Below are 8,994 nucleotides of genomic sequence, written 5' to 3'. Positions count from 1 at the left end.
AATTGTTTTCATTCTACAGAACATGGTCCATACGAGCTCACAGCAACATCAAGGTCAGTACCTAGATGTCGGAGCTGCTTGCTCTTCCTCAGTGCTCAATAAATGATAGTTAAATCATGGAATGTTGAGTCAGAAGTCTTAGAACCCTACCTAAAGCTTTGCTACTGAAGTGCTACTTATAACTTTGGACTTGCCACCTACCTTACTTCTTAACTTCTTCAAACGACTGTTTATGAAGCACTTGTTATGTGTCTGAAAAAGGGGAGCTTGGATGTCGTTTGGAAAGAAAGTATACAAAAATGAACAGGACACAATTTCCTAGGAAGACAGATCTTATTTTAAAATGGCAGTACACTGTACCAAGTGCTGAATTAGGAGCATATTAGAAGTGGGATGGGAAGTGAGAGCAGCCAACTGACCAAGGCGTGTTGGTGTGGAAGGAAGAGGTAGAGATCTGAAATCTCTTCCCAAGAACACAAGGGAGAAGAAATGAAATTATCTATGAAGAATTGTTTTGAGAATTGTAAAGCATGGCATAATGTTATTCTCACTAAAATAACATCCATTTTTTAAAGTTTATTTTGAGAGAGAGAATGTGTGCATGTGCACGAGGGGAGGGAAGATAGAGAGAGGAAGAGAGACAATCCCAAGCAGGCTTCACACTTTCCGTGCAGAACCCGATGGAAGGCTCAATCCCACAAATGATAAAATCATGACCTGAGTCGAAATCAAGAGTTGGATGCTCAACTGACTGAGCCATTCAGGTGCCCCAATAACATCTATTATTGTGCTAGGTACATCTACTATCTAAGTGTTTTAGCTGGCTTAGACCCTCTTATTGAGTTAGGAGTAAAATGATCACTTCAGGTTCTTGACCCCTATAAAATCGAGAAGACAAGGTCATGCCTCAAATCTTAGTATCTTTAAACAGCAAAGGTTTATTTATCTCTTGATCTACCTGTCCATCACATCACTGGAGCCCTTTACTGTCTATCATTTTCACTCACAGACACAGACTAATGCAGCCATCATCTGAATATTATCACTGGACATCAAGGCAGAGAAAACAGACTATGGTGAATCTGACACCAGCTTTTCAAGGTTCCCCCTTTGAAATGAGACATACCACTTCTGCTCACATTTGATTGGCAAAAACAAACCACAGGGCCCCGTGAAAAAATAAAGTCCTATCATGTGCTCAGAAAGAGGAAGAAATATCAGCAAATTGCTCTAATGACCTCCATGTCCCCAAAGTCATGATTTCTCACAAAGATCAAGAGATCTTGTGGGCGGAAAGTATCCAATATACTTCCATGCCTTCGTGTTCCTACTCTTCCACGTGGAGAAAGCCAGACCTTTTCAATTTCCTCTCCGCTGTGTATCTCTATGTGATAATTGTCGTTATGCAAACTTTCCCCTGCCAACCAATATTAAATGCTAGGGTATGTATTAAATTAAAGAAGCCTTAACCAACTATCAATTGGAATCTGTCACTGCACTGTTGATGGGTCAAAAAAAGTTAACACACCACAGTTCATTATCAAAGAAATGTCCATTTATTTTTTAGGAAAAAATAAAAGATATCTGGAAGGCACGAAAATTATTCTAAAACGAAGTCTCTGGATGTCACTGCAGACCAGAAATTGTTATTCACCTACTGCTATTGTTGCTCCTCACAGGTTCTAATTCAAGCCTTCTTCCCTTAAAGACGGAAATCAAAAGTAAAGTATAGGCATGAAGAGAGGAGTGCCCATCCAATGGGCATAATCTCCCTGGCAGTGTTTCTGAAACATGGGCCACAGGTCCCCAGGAGGACTTTGAATTTTCATGGTTTCAGTTCAGTGACCCAGAAATTTTAATATAAGCATATCCTGAAATTGTATTGCCACTCAATATCACCTGTATTTGTATTTCTGTATATGATACATTGGCGCCAAGTAGAAGTACTTTAATAATGTCGGACTAAAGAGAAAAGAAGTAGACTAAATATATAAATGATATGCCCAAGCTAAGTGATGACAGTGTCCTAGCCTGGTGTTCAGACGTTTTCAGAGCATTCCAGGAAAAAGTGTAGGAGAATTAAATCATTACCTGACATGTGAATAGACATACTGAACTCAAAAGAACCCATGCTGTACAGGGCCGTGCCACAGTCAAGTGGCAAAGACAAAACACAATATAGTAGTGACTGGATTTTCCTGATGTCAAGAGGAAATAGCTTTTTTGCTTCTGATAAAATCAGCAGAATAAGACGTGATGAAAAGACCTTACTACTTTAGCAATTACTACTTTAGCAAGTGATGGTCAATACTGTGCTGATAAGAGTCTAATTATACAACTCCAAGCACAAATTGTTGAAAGAGAATGTTATCTGATCATATGACCTTAATCAATAATATGCCAAAACAGGCCTTTATCTGTCTGAGAAATTCATAACCTGACTTCAGACCTTGGCTTTCTTTACCTCTGTTGAATGCTGTTGAACAAATTCCTTCTCCTTGAAATGTTTTCTCCCTTGGGAATCCATGACACAACTCTTATCTTTCTCCTACTCAAAGAGCTCTTTCTCTGCTTCCTTGGTGGGCTGGCTCCCAAATGATACTAGTCCTCAGTTTCCTTCTCAGCTGTCTTCCTCTCCACAGTCAATCACATCCCCTCTTGTGATTTAACTACCAAATACAGCCGTTACTTCCAAATCTCAAGCTCACCTGCTACTCTTGAACTTGACACCCAGAGCTTCCACCTGAGTATTTTAAAAAGTATTTAAAGGTATTTTTAAAAAGCATTTTAAAAAGCCACTGCATAAATGTCTCAAACAGGTATTCTCTTCTTGTAAATCTTGCAAAGGACCAAGGATTTTCCTAGTAAATCATAAATATGGCTCTTTCCCTTTGGGGTTTCACATTATTATAACCCTTCCTGATGTGCTGGGATGGTCCTACATAAGTTAAGGGGTCAGAAATGCACAATAATGGCCCTCAAGAAGAAATCCACAATCACAGTGGTAGTGGTGGTGATGGTGGAAGTGGAGTGAAAGAGCTGGGCTGGTAAGCCAGGTCAACACCAGGGCCTGTCTTGTCTTAGGGGATGGTCAATTGGGCACAAAGAGTTGATGTTACACCCTGTCCTGACCCACCATCTTGGACCTTGGGGTTCCTTAAGAGAAAGAGTTGATTATCTGCACATGAAAGTATTTGTCACTAGACTTGTAATTGGGAATCCAGTCTCCTGCAGTGTGGAGTAACCATCATTAACTTCTCTCCCTCCAGTCTGTGCAGCACTCTCTGCAGTGGGTTAGGCCTCCAACCTTTAGACATGGGAGCTGGACTTCCTGTTTTCTGTACCAGTCTCACAAAAGCAGAAGTGAGAACCTTAGGCAGTCAGATCAGACTTCTCCATTTCTTTTCTGCATAACACAAATAAACAAGATTGACTCATTTGGACAAGGTGAGCACTGACGGGTTCTTACTTTCCGAGGAAGGGAGGGCTCAGAGAATGATGAATGAATTTCTCATAATCAGGATGGAAGCTTAAATTTGCTCTATTTGTGTAGTAACTTAAGTATGGCCTTATTTTCAACCACTGCAGGTAAAATAGGATATATGTGAAAGCTCCCGGAACAGGGTCTAACATTGGTTGGTCTTCAATGATGTTTGGATTTAAATTGAAATCTTGTTTAATAAGACCTACATACTACTGTATTTGAGAAATTACAGAGAAGAACCTGGTCATGGCTTCAAGTTGGTGTCTCCTTTGGTGACTCCACAGAGACATGGTCATCTTCCTTTCTTAAGAGGAGTCAGACCCATTTACACTGGGGTTGGATATCAGAAGGATTTGGAGTCTGCAGAGTCAATTAAATGCATGCACATGTGATCCCACAATATAGACCACGTTTATAGGATTAGTCCTCCTCCTTCCACGTGCAATTCCTTACCCCAGGCCACCACAGTCTCTTGTCTGCATTGCTGCCACAGTTTCTTACTTGGGTGCTCCACTTCTCTTTATTCTACAACAGCAGCAAAGCATGATCAACCTTATGTAGATGTAGGATTACATCATTCTCTTGCCTAGAACCCTTCAGTGGCTTCCCCATTGAATTCTGAATAAAGATTAACCTCCTTGCTGTGGCCTGAAAGACCCCAAACAATCCAGCTACCATCCACCACTCACCCCTGAACTCCCTCCCACCATCAGGGTCGCCACACTTCTCCTTTAGGTGTTGCTTCCTTTAGGTGTCAACTTGAACGTCACCTTAGAGAAGTCTTCTCTGAGCATCTTGCCAAACTAGCAAATGTGTTCTCTTCTTCTGTTCTTTAGCTCAACAGCTTCTTGTTTACAACTTCACATTCCTTATTATTTTATTTATTTGTATGTTTCCCTTCTTTTCGGTCATCTCTTCCCTACACTAGAATTGTAAGCATAGAACAATGGCTGATTCGGGCAAGACTGTCCACATCTACAGCAGTGGTTGGAACTCAATAAATCTTTGTTAAATGAATGAAATGAGATGATTTTTTTCAGTGCCCCCAAGTTATGGGATTGTGCACAAAATCTACCCTTGTGAACCACAGAGGGTAACTATCTGGTACATATATAGTCCCTTATAAGGGACTAAGTTTATGACTACATGCGTTCTCACTGGATCACTTAAAAAAATATGTACCAGAGTATTCAGCAAACTATGGTTATAAACAGTATTCTAACATACTATGTGATAATGACAAAAATAAAAAATTTTTATTCATAAAACCAGTCTAAAATGTGTGACTTCAAAACTATAGTTTTATCTGAAATGTTATTCTTTACCAGAAAAAGAGGGTAAAAAATGTTCAATCTCACTAGTAATCGTATAAACATTAGGATAATGATTTAGGTGTCATCTTCCACATTCAAAATAGGCAAAGGTTTTATTTTTAAGACAAAATTTATTTGGCCAGTTGGAGGCAAATGAACACACTGTTGTATACTGCCAGTGAAAAGTCAGCTGACAAAAGTTTTTCCAGAAAAATAATTTAACGATATGCACTAAAATCATTAATGCTTTGGATCCACATTGTCTTCCCAACAAGTCCTCTTGGTAAAATAATAATGAACTGATAGAAAACTTAGCCACTTGGATTTTTTACAAGGTTGTTTATAATTTGAAAAGTCCTAAATATAACACTATGTAACTATAACTGTGTTGTATGAGTAGATAATAGAGGAATAGTGCATATATAATTTGCATATTTAGAAAGACTATTTTACTGTATTTTCACAGAATATTTAATTACACAGAAAAATTTTCATACTGTGGCATTGAGACAAAAAGAAAATAAGAATATACTGCAATTTTGTTTGAAAAAAAAAGTGCAAGTTGGGGCGCCTGGGTGGCTCAGTCAGTTAAGCGTCTGACTTCGGCTCAGGTCATGATCTCACGGGTTCATGGGTTCGAGCTCTGCGTGGGGCTCTATGCTGACAGCTAGCTCAGAGCCCGGAGCCTGTTTCAGATTCTGTGTCTCCCTCTCTCTCTGACCCTCCCCTGCTCATACTGCCTCTCTCTCTCAGAAATAAAACATTAAAAAAAATTTTTTTAAAGTGCAAGTTATACATATGAATGCAGAGAAAAAAACCCATAAAATAATATAACAAATGTCAATTGCAATTATCTTTGAGTGATGGAATTACTAACAATTTTTATTGTGTGTTAAATACCATAGACAGTATAAATTTTCTGTAGTCTTCATATTTTTAACAATGAACATGTATTAATTTATAATTAGAAAAAGTATTTATTTAAAAAGAAATGAGAGAGGGAAATGATAAAAAAAATATGCAAAATCATCTACATTTGTTACAAAGCTTTAGGGGAAAAAAAGAAACCCTTGGAACTTCTCAAAGGTTGGTGCTTTTCCAAGTCGTGCTACAAGCTTCAACGTTGAGTCAGCAACCACATGACAAACTGACATCCTTGGCCTGTCCCAGGTGGTCCAAGATAAGACCCAAGGGAAGCCAACCCCGGACGGTCGAGACTTCTTTCTCTGGCAGGGTGACTTTGGAACAGAGAAATGACCTGTTCTGAAATGAACGGAGGAGCCAACGTGAACTTTCGGGTTGTGTGACCCTGCCTCTTTAAAACCAGGCTCACACAACAGTGTAGACGCGAAGAACACACAAACCCGCTGTTTCGTAAGGAATACTTGTGTAATTCTTCACATACTGTATTTGCTATTTGATAGCACTGTGCTCACAGGGACAGGGAACGGATCCTCCTTGGGATGCCGGCCCTGTGGCTGCCGTTCTTCCTCCATTATTATTTTTTTTTTTAACAGAAAATGAATGGAATTTTTAAGGAGAANCCCGTCCCTGTGCCCCAGGAAGGTAAAGTGTACTCTCTTATCTTGCCACTCCTAGGCCGCTCCCATGTCACTCAGTTTCTACTACTGTGACCTCCAGGTCCCTGCACTCCCGGAGGTTATGAAAACAGGGCTGTCACACCACCTTGGCTGACACTGATGGGATGCCGCACCCCTAGTGTCTTTAAATGAAAGGAGATGAGGGGTGCCTGGGTGGCNTGTAAAACGCAGAAAACCTTCAGGTCATCAGAGCAAAATTTGCAAGTATGCAGAACAGAGCTAAGCAGAGCTCTCCATTAATGCTTTTTTTTCTTTTTAATTTTCCTCCCCCAAATATCTGCTATCCCACTGTATTCCCTCTCTAGTTCCTCTTGCCACCCCAGCCAGACTCTGGTTTCCTTCCTGACTCCTCTCTAATACCTTCTCTCCACAAGGGCTCATTCAGACCTGCGTGTTGTGCTGTATTCATTCAACAGGAATGTACTGAGGGGTTCTGGTCTCAGCTCCACTGTGTAAAGAACTTGCAAGTCATCACTCCCATCCTCAGAGCAAAAAAAGCTGAACAAGCTGAAAATCAATACGTTCTCTTGAACCCATCAGAGACTACGTTCCCAGGGCAGGGCTGCATCCCATGATCTAGAGAGACAGGCCAATCCAGAGTCTCAGCCAAGATTTCCTTACCTGTCCAGAAGATGCTAGAGCCACACGCTGGTGGGAGCCCTTAGATGACACTTTTGATAAATTGCTGGAGGCCAAGTGTGGACTAGCCTGAGAGTAAGAAACTCCTGGGGTCTGCCTCCTTTTCTGGGGTTTTATCTCCAGGAACCTCACCAGGTTTTTCACAATGAAGAGCTGAGAGTGATCCCCATGTGGCCGCAGCAGAGTGTGGGGAATATTTACTATTCAAAAATATACCTAGAGTATTCTTTTAACAAAGGCCTACTTGCTAAGGGAAAGGACTGCCCTACCTGCGGAAAGGCATTTCCCTGTCTTGAGCCCCCTCTAGCCTTCCTATCTCACCTGAAGGAAGGAGGGCAGGGGGGAAAGGCTAATAAATACTTGTGAAGGTCACAGCCCAGGAAGACTGGCCCACTAAAAGACATATTTAATGATAAGATTACATCAGAACGCTTCCCCTGGCCCACACTTTCCCAGCACTGGCAAAGCTCCAGTAAAGTAGCAGTGGGTTGTAACTGAAAGAGATGGCAGACACAGGCCCTATTTACTTGAAGCCTGTGGCCTCTGCAACTTCAGAGATGAAACACAGCCTAATATCCTAGTTACATTAGAATAGAAGCTCATACTAAGGGCCTGTTCACATCAGTTCCTATTATGTGACATATCGTGTATGGCTTGCAGCAAAAAATTACAATGCATGGTCAAAGGCAAGCAAAACCACAATCTGAGTAGCATCAGCACCAGGTGTCGGCATGGAAGAGATGTGGGAGTTATTGGGCAAGCGATTTAACATAGCTGTGATCATTATTTTAAGAGCTATTTTGGGGAAAGTGGACAACCTGCAAGAACCGTTGAGTCAGGTAGGCAGCAAGATGGGAACTTTAAGAAAGCAGTAAAAGGAAATGCTAGAAGTCAGAAACACTAACAGAAATGAAGAATGCCTTTGATGGGCCCCCCAGTGGATAGTGCATGGCCAAGAAAAGAACCATTACACTTGAAGACAGATCAAAATGTCCTGAGTGCTTCTGTGTGCCAGACGCTGTGTTGGGCCATCGTGAACAAGAAGGGTGGCCTGTGTCCTTCTAGAAGTGCCTTCCTGCAAGCAGAGAATTCAAAATACATCCAATCATCTCAAACCTGTCCTACTTTCTCATCTTTGCCATCTACTACCATCCCCATCCTGACCTTTGCCTTTTTGAAATCTCCCAGATGACTCTTACACTTTCACATCTGGTCTTCTTACCTTCCAGAGGTGCCCCATTCCAAGTAATTCTTGGCACTGTTTCTGGAAAAATCAATCTCAGATATATAACTGGCTGCTTTCTCTCTGCCTTAGAGGTTATAGGGTGCTGTCCGGATAAAGTCTGAATCCCTAAGCGAGACATGTAGCATTGACTTCAACCTAGTTTTATAGCTTCAACCTTTACCACCCCCTGCCTAGAATTTTATGTACAGACACACCGAACTCCTGTTCAGTGACTTAATGTTCTGATCTGCTAAATTCCTTCCACTAGTGGAATGTCTGTCCCCTTCCCTGTTCCATCTTGCCTAGGCATCCATTTCATCCTTCAAGACACAGTTTAGGACTGAGTGGCCATAGGAAGCCTTCCTTCCTCTCTCAGCCTATCAGTTAGGTACCTTTCTGGTTATCATAGCAGTTATCACTCTGTATCGTAAACATCTGTTTTCCTGACTGTTCTACTCTGGACTAGGCTGTGGTTCTTTAAGGGTATAGGTCATTCTTAAATATTTTTATTTATTTATTTATTTCTAGGAGAGAGAGAGACAGCGTGAGCAGGGGAGGGTCAGAGAGGGAGATACAGACTCTGAAATAGGCTCCAGGCTCTGAGCTGGCAGTCAGCACAGAGCCCGACACGGGGCCCGAACCCACGAACCACGAGATCATGACCTAAGTGAAAGTCAGACGCTCAACCGACTAAGCCACCCAGGCGCCCCTGGTACAGGTCATTCTTAATAG

This window comes from Crocuta crocuta, unplaced genomic scaffold, assembly GCF_008692635.1.
Source record: "Crocuta crocuta isolate KB4526 unplaced genomic scaffold, BGI_CrCroc_1.0 scaffold258, whole genome shotgun sequence".
In the NCBI taxonomy this organism is placed as follows: domain Eukaryota; kingdom Metazoa; phylum Chordata; class Mammalia; order Carnivora; family Hyaenidae; genus Crocuta; species Crocuta crocuta.
This window is presented reverse-complemented; position numbering follows the sequence as displayed.